We start from the raw sequence: 15,240 nt of genomic DNA, 5'->3' as shown, positions 1-15,240 counted from the left end.
ACATCTGCAACTTCCACCCCTGACACTTCTAGTATATTTGTTGTCTTACATTTGATTTCTATAAGAATCCAGACTGACGCAGATAGTCAAAGTAAACAGCTTTTATTTCCCTAATCAAATACAGCTCATCGCTTAGCTTGTGCCCTGCTTGTTGTGTTATCTGGTTTTACACTTTGAATTTGCACAGGGTGGGGCTAGCAGCAACACACAGTCTAAAAGCGCATCTACATTTACTCTATTACAGCTGCCTTGTGCCATTCTATGCAAAATAATTAACAATAGCAGTTTGTTTCCTCCTTCAAAGGGTTTACCAGGAGAGCTGCTCTGTGATACAGCTGTAGCTCATAGCAATCGATGGAGCTGAATTCAGCATTCCTGGACTTCCAATAAGAGCATTTACACTGTGTCCTAAATTTGCATTGCACATTTTATTTTGTAGTTTGGACATATCATTTTTTAATAGCTCTATTTATGGAAAAAAAACAGTGTTGAACATGAGCACTCAGATTCTGATCCAATCAGAAATGATCTCTTTCGTATTACAATGTGAGTGTGTGTCTCAGTCACTTCAAGTCATACAAAGAGCACTTCAAGTGGAACGAAGCGATAAAGAAAGGCGCCAAGTTAGAAGCAAGAATTGTGTGAATCTTGGGCCCCAGCACCTTTCCAAGTGTGCCTATTTGCTTGACAAGATTGGCCTAATTTCTTCTCCTAACTTGGATTTTTGCATTTGAGATCACCCCTTCAAACAGCTGTTTGTCTAACTTGTTTTTGTCATGGGATAGATTTAATATAGGGAGGTAATCGCTCCATAGTGGTTGGCTTTGTGCTAAGGGCGAGGTCGTTACACTAGTAAATTCCATTTAAGGATTTGTTCTGACTGTCTCCTCGGCTTGGGCAGCCACACTATTCAGCAGCACACTGCTGTGCTGAAATGCCAGGAAGCAAAATGGATAAAAGTTATTTTTATGCAGGAACATTATTTACATTTTCTTTTTTTTTTCTCTCCTGTGTGAATTTGCTGGTGTGTAACAAGCGATCTTGACTTACTAAAACTCTTCCCACAATCAGAGCAGTGGTACGGTTTCTCTCCTGTGTGAACACGCCGGTGTGAAACAAGGTGTCCCGACCGTCTGAAAGTCTTCCCACAGTCAGAGCAACGGTACGGTTTCTCTCCTGTGTGAATACGCTGGTGTGAAATTAAGTGTCCTAACTGACCGAAACTCTTCCCACAGTGAGAGCAGCGATACGGTTTCTCTCCTGTGTGAATGCGCCGGTGTACAGCAAAGGATGCTGAGTGACGGAAACTTTTCCCACAGTTAGAGCAGTGATACGGTTTCTCTCCTGAGTGAATTCGCTGGTGTGAAACAAGGTTTGCTAACGAACTGAAACTCTTCCCACAGTCAGAGCAATGAAACGGTTTTTCTCCTGTGTGAACCCGCTGATGTTTTCCAAGTTGTCCTGACTGACTGAAACTTTTACCACAGTCGGAGCAGTGATATGGCTTTACTCCTGTGTGAATTCTCTGGTGTTTTTTAAGGTCTGCTGAATCTCTGAAACACTTCCCACAGTCAGAGCAGTAATATGGTTTCTCTCCTGTGTGAATTCGCTGGTGTGTTACAAGTTGTCCTGATCGACTGAAACTCTTCCCACAGTCAGTGCAGTGATACGGTCTCTCTCCAGTGTGTATTCGCTGATGTATTAATAGGTGTTCTGACCGACTGAAACTCTTCCCACAGTCAGAACAGTGATATGGTTTCTCTCCTTTGTGAGTTCGCTTATGCAATTCAAAATTTCCTGACCGACTGAAACTCTTCCCACAGTGAGAACAGCGATAAGGTTTCTCTCCTGTGTGAATTCGCTGGTGTATCACAAGGTCTCCTTAGTTCCTGAAACTCTTTCCACAGTCAGAGCAGCGATAGGGTTTCTCCCCTGTGTGAATTCGCTGGTGTATCACAAGGTCTCCTGAGCTCCTGAAACTCTTTCCACAGTCAGAGCAGCAATGCGGTTTCTCTCCTGTGTGAATTCGCTGGTGTGCTGTACGGTGTCCTGATGACTTGAACCTCTTTCCACAGTCAGAGCAGCGATAGGGTTTCTCTCCTGTGTGAATTCGCTGGTGTATCACAAGGTCTCCTGAGAGACTAAAACTCTTTCCACAGTCAGAGCAGCGATACGGTTTCTCTCCTCTGGTATTTAATTTCTCTCCTCTCAGTATTTTTAAATTCCTTAACTGGGTCCTTGCTTGAACTGCAGGACTGGAACCTGGAAAAAACAAACAGGAGAGAAAAATCAGAGACTGTTTTAAGTAAGAAATGCAGCAAATGTTCCTTCCTCATTATGTCGTTTCATGACCTTTTCTGGGTTAGGTAGTGTAGGTAACTGTAGTGTAGTCCGCACCAGGGAGGCTGCAAAACTGATTTGATTTCATCCATCTGAACGCATGAAGGAACCTTCTAACTTCTCTTTAACTGAACTTTAGAGGACAACTAAGGATGAGTGAGTATACGTTTAATTTATTCAGCACAGGAATAGTAACCTACTATACTGTTTTTTCTGGTGTTGTTGATTATTGTTTATTATTTGTCAAAAAGGGTCGCAATAGGTACCTATCTGTTATTAATACTAGCCCGATCAGCTAGATTAGGATAGGGAGATTGTAGGGGGTAACAGAGCTATAAATTTCTAAGAGGAATCTGTGCACTTTGATTCTGGGGCCCTGTGCCGATCTCGGAAGGTTTGATCAGGAGTGTCAGCCTAGAACTTTTAGTCTTTTTCGAAAAACAGATTTAAGGGGCGGTGTAAAGTAGACAGAGATTGGGTGTTTGAAATACTATACCAGAGTTGCCAGGTCTGCGGTTTTCCTTTAAAAAGACAGCCGCGGGAAATATTTAGGAGTCGCTGGTTGCTACTTTTTGGGCTACTTTCAAGAGGTCTCGTGGTTTTTTGGGCTAGTTTACTTTATACATATAAAAAAGAATAACTATTAAAAATGAATAAACTTTTGCAGCCTACCCGCCGCAGTGCACACAAACTACGTAAAACTGTGTTTCCCAATAAAATAACATATTGCGCATGACCACAACCACCACTGCGCATGACCATGCGAGTGAACAGGCGTGAGAGACGAACGATTGTGTTAATTGACAGTGAAAAGCAGCCATTTTAAGAAACAGGGTAGAAACATTGAAACCGCTAAAAAGCAGGAAAAATAAAGAAGTAATCTAAATACTGAAAAAATACTGCAAAGACTGAGAAAGAAAAAGGGTTACAAGAATGGATTAGCCGTGTAGCTGGCGATGACTCAAAAGCAGCGTGTAGGTACTGTAAATGTGAAGTGCGAGCACATCACAGCGATCTGTTAGCTCACAGTAAAACAGAGAAACATATTAGAAACGCAGCTCCCTATTCAAATACAAGAAGCTTATTTGACACGGGATTTAAGAAACAAGTTGACAATTCCGTTAAAATATGTGAGTTGAAGCTGGCAGCCCATATTGCTTGCCTTTCCAGCATCCTCACCGTAGATCATTTGGGATGCATAGTCAGGGAAGTTGCACAGAAGGATATTAGTCTTCATAGAACAAAATGCTCAGCACTTCTAAAATGTGTCATCGGGCCCATTGTTCATCAGGAGATGCTTGAAGACATCGCCAAAGAGCCACACTCTCTAATTGTGGACGAAAGCACAGACATCAGTGCAAACAAGCAACTCTGTGTGGTGTTCAGGTACTTCAGCAGAAAACTTGATCGTATCGTGACATCGTTTGCTGGGATTGGAAAGATGCATTGGTCTGGCAACAGACGGTTGCATTACAATGTGTGGGAAAAATAATTCGGTACTAACAAAGTTAAGGGAGGTGAATCCAAAAATTGTGTACAAGTGTGTTTGTCATTCACTGCAGCTCTGTGCATCAAAAGCAATGGACGTACTTCCTCGAAACATCGAGTACATGGTATCACAGACGTACTCGTGGTTTTCCCACAGCACTCAGCGTCAAAAGAAGTACCGCGATCTCTATGCCACCATTAATGTTGGAGAAGCCCCGCTGAAGATTTTGCAGCTTTCTGACACAAGATGGCTTGCAATTAGCCAGTGTGTTGATCGAGTGCTTTCTCAATACGAAGAGCTAAAGTTGCACTTTCAGCTTACAAAAGGGCAGGGAAAGGAATTACAATGCTGAACTGCTGTACCAGATGCATTCAGACCGCGTAAACAGATTGTATCTGGTTTTTCTTCAGCCCCTTGTCACCGAGGTTAACAGAATAAACAAGCTGTTTCAGCCTGACAGTGCCAATCCAGCGAAACCTCTTGCTGATTTAATGACATTTTACCGCAGTTTGATCCAACGAATCATGAAACCTCACGATTTTCCAACATGGTCATCTGTAATGGATTTTGACATAACGTCCGACAGAAACAGCTTGCCACTTTCAGCAGTGGACTTCGGGATCAAGTTCCAGTTAGAACTGTCAGAATCAAAGATCGAACCTCAGAAAGCACAGGATATCAAACGCAGATGCAGAGATTACATGTTCGAGTTTCTGAAAGAGATCAAACAAAGATTGCCTCCCAATATCCAGCAACTTGAGTCACTTACCGTTCTCAGCCCAACTGTTGTACTCAGTTCCAAAAAGCCACAGCTGGCAAATTTATCATTTTTGCCACTTTACAATGGAGATCTTGGCAAACTCAAACAGCAACGGCGAGCTTTGAACAATGTACACTGGGAGCACACTGAAGACAGCCAAATTAAAGAGTTCTGGGTTGAAGTGGCTAAACACACCGATGCAGCTGGTGATAAAGATTTCACTGAACTTGGTCTTTTTGCCTTACCTCTTTTAGCCCTACCATTTAGCAATGCATCAGTGGAACGTGCTTTTTCACAAATGGCCCTAATCAAAACCAAACTAAGGACCCGCATGCAAGAGAAATTGTTGGAAAACATTCTTAGGGTCAGAGCATATATGCAGCGTAATAAGTGTTGCTGCAACCAATTTCAGCCATCCAAAGCAATGCTGTCACTGTTTACAGGTGACATCTACGAAGCAAATAATGCAGAAGATGGTGCCGACTCAGAGGAGCTTTTTAGAAACTAAAATATTATATATATATAAAGTAAAAATGTTTTATTTTGTACATACTTTTTTCTTTTGGACTTTTTTCTTTGTACATTTAAAATTGACTTGAGATACACCTGCGTGATGATAACAGCTGGCCCTTACACAAGGAGTTTGAAGGTAAGAAGTTAAAAATGTTTTTTATGTGTTATTTCAATGCATGGGGCATACTTAACTTTTTTGTGTTTAAAAAAAGGCAAGCTGTTGGCTCTTTTTTGCAATTTGTTAGGTGCATTTAATTAATATGGCTGTTTAATTGATTTAATTGATGTGATCATCTAATTAGATTGGTGGCATAACTTTAAAAGATTGAACTGTTTTCTTCTTTGGGAAACAGTAGCAGCATTAAAGGATAGGGCTACATGTTAATAATAATAAGCTTGGTTTCAGTAAAAAAACAAAACAAATTGGGCTAGTTTTGAAGTGACTTTGGGCTATAAACACTGTAGAAATCTGGCAACCCTGTACTATACAGAGTATAATGGTCCTGATCCCATTCTGGTTGTGAAGACCAGGGAGACAAGTTGTTTATTGCTGATTTCCTGAGAGGGACTGTACATACAGTTAAGCTTGCCTATGTTGGGGGGGCTCCCGAGTGGCGCATCTAGTAAAGGCGCTCCACGTGAGCGTAAGATGCGCTCTATAGTCTACAAGTCGCGAGTTCGAACCCAGGCTATTCCTTTGCCGATCGAGGACGGGAGCTTCCAAGGGGCGGCGCAGAGTGAAGAGATGGGGAAGACGAAGGGGCTTCCGGGTCGCGTCCGCCACTGAACAGAAAGGAGACGAGAAGGAAGGAGGGGCTTCTGTTCCATTAGCCAGTAAAATGAGAAGAGGCGGAAAAGGCGGCGGGGCTTCTAGTCCGGCAGCCAGTAAGAAGGCAGCTGCCATCCTGTTGGTCAGGAAAGAAGGAGCTCTCAGCCTAGCAGTCTAAAGGGGAGGAGCTACCGCCAGCCCAGTTACCAGAGAAGGAGGCGGAGCTCTCAGCCCAGCATTCTCAGGGGGAGGAGCTACTGCCAGCCCAGTTACCAGAGAAGGAGGCGGAGCTCTCAGCCCAGCATTCTCAGGGGGAGGAGCTTCCGCCAGCCCAGTTACCAGAGAAGGAGGCGGAGCTCTCAGCTCAGCATTCTCAGGGGGAGGAGCTACCACCAGCCCAGGAAGGGGGAATGGCAGTCGTGTCAACCAGAGGGGGTGGAGCTATGGTTCCCACGGGGAGAGAAAATGAGCCTGTCGGAGCGTCTGTAGCCGACAGCACCCCTGCCTAAGTGGCCGTTTGCCCCAGCAGCAGCAGAGGAGTGGCTGTTGCCACTACTAGCAGCAGTGTGGCCACTGCTACCACCACCGCCAGAGGGGGCATTGCCACCGCCAGGAGTTTGGAGTTTGCCACAACCACCAGAGGGGGCGTTGCTGACCCTATGCCCTGCACCCCAGCCAGATGGGTTAGTGCTGCTACATGGGGGCATGGGGCTTAAGGGAAAATGTGGGGGTTAAACGGGCGCCTCCTAACAGAAGCCCAGGGGGCAACAATAGGATAAAGTTAGAGACAGCGGGCAGCAGACGGCAGGGCGTCCAGGTTAGAAAAGGCAGCCATGTCCGTCTGGTATTTGACAGGTGTCAGGGTCGGGGTCGGCTGGACTCTAACTTTCCCACCCCCAGGGGTTACACGTTATTAAGAGGGAAGGAAGGTAGCCTTTTCTGTCGGAACGGCTTTTGTGAAAGTGGGAGGAATATGATCAGGCTGTTGTCAAATGATTGGGCTTTTAAAAGAGAACCGAGTGCCAGTCAGTGCCAAAGTCATAGTCTTCAAAGTCAAGTGTCAAAATGCTTGAGGGATGTTATGGGAAACATATAAAAGTTCAAAATGTATGTGAATTGCTTTTGAAAAAAAGATTTTAAAAAAATTACCAGAAGACTCTGACTATTCAACAAGGTCGCTGTAAGAGATAGCCATCTCTTTTAAAGAAGAACATAACATTAAGTTTCATATTGCACACACTATAGCTTCTAGAGGGAGAGTGAATTAGAGGACTGGGGATGTTAATCAAATCTCTTAACTGTTTCATCGATTTTGAATGCCCATTTTTTAAATAATATACTTTGAATACTTAGAAGTGATTAGGAAGAAAATAACATGAATTTAGTGGTTGATTTTGCATAGAATTAATTAACACATAAAGCATTTTGTTGTAAGAATCATTTAAATTGTTTATTTCTTACTTTTGATAAACACTGAAAGACCTTGGCTGTTAACTCAATCTGGTAGTTATGGACATGTTCATTAAATTATGTTGAAGTTTTACCCCAATTAGCCAAATTTGATAAATTACTGTGGATGGTCTTTAGGAGCAGGTCCATTACGATGTTTATCTACCAGTACCATTGAGAAAGATCCATGAGAATAAATGCAATTCATATTACAAAAATTAAAAGTAATCTGAACATTTTAAAAGTAAGACACATTGACATTGTAATAAGAAAACAAGTTTTGCTTTAACCATTAACTAATTAATGGCTTGTAGACTGAGATTATGGAAAAGCTAATGATTAAAAACTTTTTACAAAAGGGGCCTTGGGCAGCAAATTGGACGGGACCACGTGAAATTATAGACACATGTGGCGAGGGGAATATGATGGTTTGTAAAAACAAGGAAACAGACGACATATAAACGGTTTCATGCGGATTAGTGCAAATTGTTTAAAGGCTGATATTGTCTAGAATACATTCTAAATTAAAGTCTTAGACCTATATTTCAATGGGGAGGTTGGGGCAAAAGGCATGCAATATACATTTAGGGTTTTCAAATATTAACAAAGAATAAATCCTTCACTTGATTTTTCATTTCAGAAGCTGCTGTTCTGTGTGCATTGGTGAGCCTGCTAGCAGTCACTGAAATACACCCTTGGCCGGATCCCTCAATGAGATATCAACAAGCCGATTACTGCTTTGCTATGAACTAAGATCTAGTGGAAGCAGTGATTAACAAACCAGGAGAACTCCACAGTGATGTTAATAGAAGGGAAGCGAGAACCCGCAATTGATACAGGCAGTATCTCCAGAACAAAATACTGATGAACAAAAATGCATAACACCTGCTGCTTTGCCAAAGATTGGAGATGTCAAATCCCTAAAGAAAGACGAACATGGAGGCTGGGTAATGACTTCATTCAAAGATTGGAGATGTCAAATCCCTAAAGAAGGAGGAACATGGAGGCTGGGTAACGACTTCATTCAAAGATTGGAGATGTCAAATCCCTAAAGAAAGAGGAACATGGAGGCTGGGTAATGACTTCATTCAATATCCATTGTTGTGGAAAAATTCGTAATGGGGGTGGGGGGGGGGGGGATCGGACATTCCCTTTGAGGAGTTGCGAATTCATCCCTTCAATGCAAAACACACTGGAACTTACTGGTTGCAATATACCAGACAATAAACTTGGACCACTCTCAATGTGTTTCAGCTTTCATTTCTGAAACAAAAACCCATTATTATTGCCACGACCAGGACCAGAACCACTGATACCACATAGTCCACAGACTACTCCAGGATCCGCAAACAGACTTGTGTTTACTCGTTTCGAAAAGACTATTGTTGAAAATGTTCAAATAATCAATGTTGACTGTGCTTTAATGTTGATAGTTGGAAAAATATGCTAGAAATGTATTGTTTAAACGGCATTAGGTCTAACTCGAAAGTTATCCACGGTGCCGTTTCCCAAAAGTAACTCGACCATCGTAACAGCAACGTGTCAAATCTGATGTGTTTCCCAAACACCGTCGTTAGTCAAGGAGCTCATGAATAGCATTGTGGGTTCACGAGTGGTCTGGGGTAATTGCGAGGAGACTTTGTGAACACACAAGGGCTGCGGAGCACCACTTGAAGTGTGTGTGTTGAGGGCATCAAACATATACATTCTGGTTTAAGTTTAATAATTCTTGCTTTCAGCAGTATATCGTGTTGCTTTGTGTTGAATTTATTGCATTTATAACAAATAAAAAGGGTAATTTTATTAAGAATAAAAAAGACCAGTATTTAATTGTATCGTTTTGAAGCCAGGTTACCTTCAATTGCAATGTGTAAAATAAAGACGCATTATATGAGGGCAGAAGTACAAAGTTTAGTAATACAAAGTGTACATAAGATCATGATTTAAATGGAAATTGAAATAATATCTGGAAGATGCTGTTATCACAATACATAATGGTTACTCCCCATGACCCTGTAAAGGATTAAGCGGTTATGGAAATGGTTACTTGGATATACTGAACGGAGACATCACCACCAGGGTCCATAAGAAAAAACAAACTATTATCATCATTGCGCTGTAAGCCTAACCTACCTGCATTCTATATCTGGGATGGATTGAACTTATTATTACCAGAATTAGGCCTATTATTATTTCATTACTTATCTTTATTAATAGACAACATTGATCTATATTTATAAACAAAAGTGCTAGTAGTTTATATCTTTAATTTACTTATTTGTATATAGAGCTTGTTTTTACTGTACCGTCAGTTCAGGAGAGTTCAGTTAAGAAGAGAAAGATTGAGTTTGGCACGGTTGTTTTGTATCCCTTTTCACTGTAATAAACCCTCCATGCTTGATTCAAGTGGCCTGTTCGCATTTATATAACCCATGCCTGGTTGGCTAATCTTTTTAAACCCTTACAAAATTACAGTATATTAACAATACAAATTTGTATCTCTGCTTGTTCATTTTCCAAAGTTTCCTCGTCTATATAATCGCCAGGTCTCAAATAAATTGGCAGTCTCCAATAGGCGCTGGTCTGCTCGTGAGTTTTGTAAATAAATGCCTGGCCGTTTAATAGAAGTTTCATGGTATGTGTTAATGTCCATTTAACTGCTGTTAAATACTTTTGTACATGTCCAGCTACAGAGATTAGCACTGTCTCTCAGAGCCGGCCTTAGGGCAAGGCAAGCAAGGGGACCGCCTAGGAGGGCCCCACCCCCAAATTGTGTATATGACGTCTTGAAATGAATCCCGATTCAGACTCTTCACAATAATCACCTCCAAAATATATTGATTTCTGCTGACCAATTTACTGTATGCACAGACTGACAAAGTGGATGTATTTCCTCATGTGTGTACTTGTTCTGCCATAACGGCCCTTTTATTGAAGGATGGGTCCTGATCATGGCATGCTTTTTTTAATTAGTAAAAAAAAATCTTTTTTTTTTTTTTTAAAAACTCAATCAAAAAAGTAAACCTACAAAAAGGACCCTTCACTACGGCATTCACACAGCGATATTACAGGCTCAGCTGCAATTTGGCAGCATACCTCCATTTACATAGAAGGCAGATCATGCAGTGTTAAAACATGCTGCCAGTGTGTCACACTTCAAAAGAATATACTGTATGCTGCACACATTAAATAGGGATTCGTTTTTTAAAAACAAAAACATTCTGTTCTTCAAATCTGCAAGAGCACAACACATAAAGTCTACCGGTAACTCACATTTCAGTATGTTACTCAGACAAGTTAAACTGACAGTTTGTTTCAAACTTTTTGTTCCATGTAATGATACACATAAAACAGTAGGCTACAGTATTTTAATTAAAGAATAAACCATTTTAGCCAGAACTCTCTAACTTATTCTAATAAATTAAACTTTGTTTCATAATATAAAGCAGAAATGCTGTTAACATATGGTATTTTTAACAGTATTTGTGTTTTTAGGTGAAATTAAATATTTAAGCTATTTATTACCCAACCTGTGACATAAAATATACAATATAGTAGCCTACGCTGGTCAGACAGTTGGTTTCGAACTTCAGCCCCCTGTCATCAGCTGCAGATGTGGGCAGGACCAGATTTCAGAACACGAAAAAATAAGGGGAGTTTTAGGACTGTACCAGTAACATCTATTACACACATTATAGGGTGTTACATACTGTCCTATATAAAATGTGGTGTCTGTTCACACTGAGAAAAATCTGCTTCACATCGGCACTGTGCCGCCACTGAACCACCTTGAGAGTGTCGCTGCATTTCCCAGCATTTCCCATTGACACTGAAAGTGATTCCGCATCAGTGCCGCCACAGACACAGTGATTTGCTTCAGTGTAGACAAGTATGCGAAATGAACCTGGATGCTAATGTGGAGCCCTGCTATCGTTCTCAGCCTCTCAGTCACACTGTGGCCATCACTCAGTGTAGAATGACAATGTCACAGCTAGTCAGTCACTCACCTGCTGGACTGCACTCTGAATGTGAGCTCTCGTCGTCCTGTCCACCTCCTTGCGTGCTGTTGGGAGAGCCTTCCTCTCCAGAGCCTTGCTTTCTCACATAGATTCTCTCCAGCACCACGCTACACTCCCGCAGGTGTACCGGACCCAGCTCAGTGGGGGCTGCTTTCAAGTCTTCGGATTCTTCCTTCCCTGGTTTCAAGAGCACCTCCTCTTTCAGGGGCTCCAGTTTAATACGCACCATTTCCAGCACCTCTTCTTTCATAGGAACTGGTTCTTCTGTCTGGGAGATCTCCAGTTCGTTGCGCTCAGCTTTAATTCCAGACACCACTGGCTTGATGCTGTCACAGGGCGTCTCACAGAGCTCCTGTTTAATGGGGAGGGAAGCCAGTCCAGTGAACTCCAGTCTAATGGGGACCAGTTCAAGTTTAGGGAGCTCCTCTTTAATCGGGACAGATTCCATCTTCACATTGTCCAAGGCATCAAACGTGGTTCTGCTTGGTAGCTGTCAGAAAAAAAAGAAAAAAAGATTAAGGGCTGGTTTCATATCACAGACCCTGATTAGCACTGATGCTGAGGCATGTCTACACTGAAGCAAATCACTGTGTCTGTGGCGGCACTGATGCGGAGTCACTTTCAGGAAATGCTGGTAAAATGCAGAGACACTTTATTCTGTCACTGACCCGTCTCTCGAGGTGGTTTAGTGGCGGCACAGTACCGGTTCTGAAGCAGATGTTTCTCAGTGTAAACTGCAATGCCACAACAGACACTGCATTTTACATAGAACAGTATGTAACACCCTATTATATTTGTAATGGACGTTAATGGTACAGTCCTAAAAAAAAACATTTTTTTGTGTTTTGAAATAGGGTTCAACCCATCTGCAGCAGGGAGCCGAAGTTCAAAACAAACAAACTGCAGTGTACAAAAATGAGGGTCGATAGAATAAAAGAAGTCATTTTTAAATTACTAAATGATGCTTTAATCATGTCAGACTTTGTGTAGATCAACTTATTTAAAAATGGATTGATTTGATCGATTGCTCAAAGCAGGTGTTAATCCCCAGGGATCCTAGAAATCTGTTTATAACAGAATACTGTGGAAAAATGCGCAATTTGCATTTTGGCAGAGAATTTGTATTTTTTACATTTTGTGAAGAATGCAAAGAACATCTATGAACCCCACCAACTGAATGAGTTGTAAATGTTTTAATGTAAGCACCAGTGACACTTCTGCAATGTGCACATCATCACCCTGTTGTGTTTGATCAACCGCTACACCTACACTCTACAAGAAGCCTGGGAAAGTACTGGATGTACTTCATTCATCCCGTGGGGATAAAATAAAATAAGGGTTTTGGAGGTTGCCTGTGCTTTGAAGTTTCGGTTAGGATTGTTAGGATTATGGTGAATTACAAAAAAAAAAAATTCATGTGATGAACGAATAGCAACTGCCCACCAGCATCGAGTATGTGGGGGCCGTGAGACCTCAGCCCCCCTCGGGCAAAGTCAGCATTTTAAAAGGGGGCTCAACCCCCCCTGTGTTTTGAGACATGTTGTCAGGGCATCCCTGCTGATCACAAATGAAAAGAAAAATGGTTTCACATTACTAGCGTGAAATACATTGAAAGCACTTAGAACAAAATACCTATACAGCTTGTATACACAGCAATGCAGGTGAATACGTTTGCCTAGAGATTTATTGGTAGATAACTTCTGACAGATATATCTTATAGTCAGTCCGACATACATAACCAACCCATAAATAATTCTTTAAAAAAAAATCTCATAACTGCTGTGACTACATTTTCACCATTCTGGTGTTGTGGTCACGTTCATGGGTTCTTTGTTAAAGATCACTTAACTCTGTTATTTTACGGTCAAAACTACAGATATATATCTATAGATAGATCTAGAGCTACAATCAGCGGAGTTCAAGTGAGATTTCGGTCCATCATCTTGGGTGATGATAAGAACACGAGAGAGTACACATAGTTCTATATATGTCTCTGGAGGGGTTCCAGTTTAGTAATACACACCATTTCCAGCACCTCTTCATTCACAGGAAGGGGTTCTTCTGTCTGGGAGATCTCCAATTCATTGCGTTCAGCTTTAATCCCAGACACCTCCGACTTGATGCTGTCAGATGGCATCTCACAGAGCTTCTGTTTAATGGGGAGGGAAGACAGTCCAGAGAACTCCAGTCTAATGGGGACCAGTTCAAGTTCAGGAAGCTCCTCTTTAATCGGGACTGATTCCATCTTTAAACTGTCCGCAGTATCAAATGAGGTTCTGCTCGGTAGCTGCCAAAAATAAAAAAAGAAAGATTATAAGTACTGTCAAAGATGTTTAAGTGGGGGCTCCTGACAGGCACACCCAGTCAAAGCGCTCGCCCGAGTGCAGTGGATTTGTATTTCACTTTCAGACTCCAGAATTTAAGGTGGACTTAAAAATACCAGAATTATTCTGATCTGACTCTTAAGGTGGATTTCACTTTTAAATCGCCACAAAACATGAAGATGTTTAATTTAAATTACTGATTGCGCATGCGTCTATTCAAAAACACTCTTGCAAATTCGGCGAGTTTTCGGTTTAACACTGAAACAGAAATCGTGTTAACCATTGACACACACACACACACACACACACACACACACATATATATATATATATATATATATATATATATATATATATTAAACATGGATTACATTGTCAACGTGTAGTTTATACTAACGTTTCAGAAAATGCGGAAACATTTGACTACATGTTGTATTCACACACAAACAGGAAACAGGCTGCTCTCGTACAAGCAGTGTTATAGATTGGGGGGTTTCCACAAACGATCAGACTCACACTGTGTATTACTTCTAAATGAACACACTTTATTGAAAATCACACATCCGGTACCACGAACTCAGCTCTTCCCAGAATCCCGCTCTCCAACATCTTCCTACCAGACCCCATCTCCCTGTAACAAAGGTTCCCACCGAGTAAGCGCTACAGTTCATTGAATCACCAGACTGTTACATTTGCTTAGTTGCAGGTTAGTAATATTACGAAAGCACACAATTACTTTAATTGCTTGTTCTTATATCACTGACCAATATAAATCCAGGATTTTATGAAATGGTTAACAACTCACCCGCTACTAATCTTCAAAACTCAAACCCGCCGCAATACTTGCACTTTAAAATGATGCGTCCGGTTCAGTTGAGTTTTTGGAAACCAAGCTTGTTCTGGGGGCAGAACGAATGCTTTGCTTCTGATTGGTTACCTTTGAGTCTAAAATGTTTAATGAACATTTGATTGGCCAGATAATTTGACAAAAAAGATGGTGGGGAAAGACCCGGTAGAATTCAGGTGTGTCTGACTTGCGGTTAGAACTACCCACTGAAATGCATAGAATTATATAAAATATTGTATAGAAGAGAAGAGGCTGTATCGAACTACCGATATTTAATATTTTTTTCTTTTTTAATTTTGCAAGATTCGTACATATACAATATTTTAATACTAGTGTTTCCAAAGATAAAAATATGTCTGCCTTGAGCAAGTGCAGGTCTGTGTCCCTCCTGGCCAAATCATCTGTCGAGCATAAACAAATGACCACTAAACCTACTGCTGCCCCTCGTCAGCGGAGTCCAATGACACATCTAGCCCTTTACCATTCATTCCACAATACTACTGAGATGGGCTGTTTTAATAACGGTGTGTGGATTTGTGGGGGGTCGTCAGAAGGCAGGGTCAGGACACAAGGAATGATTTAGATTTATCTGAATTTGAGCTTATTTCTGTTTCTTTGCGTGTTTATTTTCCCTTCAGTATAAAGTTTGCTTTTCAGGGTGTGCGTGTGCGTGTGCGTGTGTGTGTCGTTTTATGGCCGTGCACATGCGTTTCTTGTTTTTTATTTGTTC

At 41.4% G+C, this 15,240-nt stretch overlaps 3 protein-coding genes and 1 pseudogene across 9 annotated transcripts in view; 1 reads left to right on the top strand and 3 right to left on the bottom strand.

Moving 5' to 3' along the window:
- Positions 1–11,391, bottom strand: part of LOC131705253 (zinc finger protein ZFP2-like) — a 131,119-nt gene extending 119,728 nt beyond the window's left edge. Inside the window, exon 1 of the mRNA XM_059007621.1 lies at positions 11,328–11,391. The gene's annotated coding sequence lies outside the window, so the exon portion shown is untranslated. The remainder of the gene's footprint in view (positions 1–11,327) is intronic.
- LOC117965234 (zona pellucida sperm-binding protein 2-like) overlaps positions 1–15,240 on the bottom strand; it is a 127,847-nt gene that overhangs the window by 70,298 nt on the left and 42,309 nt on the right. The gene's annotated exons all lie outside the window — the stretch shown is intronic.
- Positions 1–15,240, top strand: part of LOC117965193 (zinc finger protein 235-like) — a 125,779-nt gene that overhangs the window by 86,664 nt on the left and 23,875 nt on the right. The gene's annotated exons all lie outside the window — the stretch shown is intronic.
- On the bottom strand, positions 100–14,586 carry LOC131705254 (zinc finger protein ZFP2-like; annotated as a pseudogene).

Source organism: Acipenser ruthenus, chromosome 35, assembly GCF_902713425.1.
Source record: "Acipenser ruthenus chromosome 35, fAciRut3.2 maternal haplotype, whole genome shotgun sequence".
In the NCBI taxonomy this organism is placed as follows: domain Eukaryota; kingdom Metazoa; phylum Chordata; class Actinopteri; order Acipenseriformes; family Acipenseridae; genus Acipenser; species Acipenser ruthenus.
This window is presented reverse-complemented; position numbering and strand designations above follow the sequence as displayed.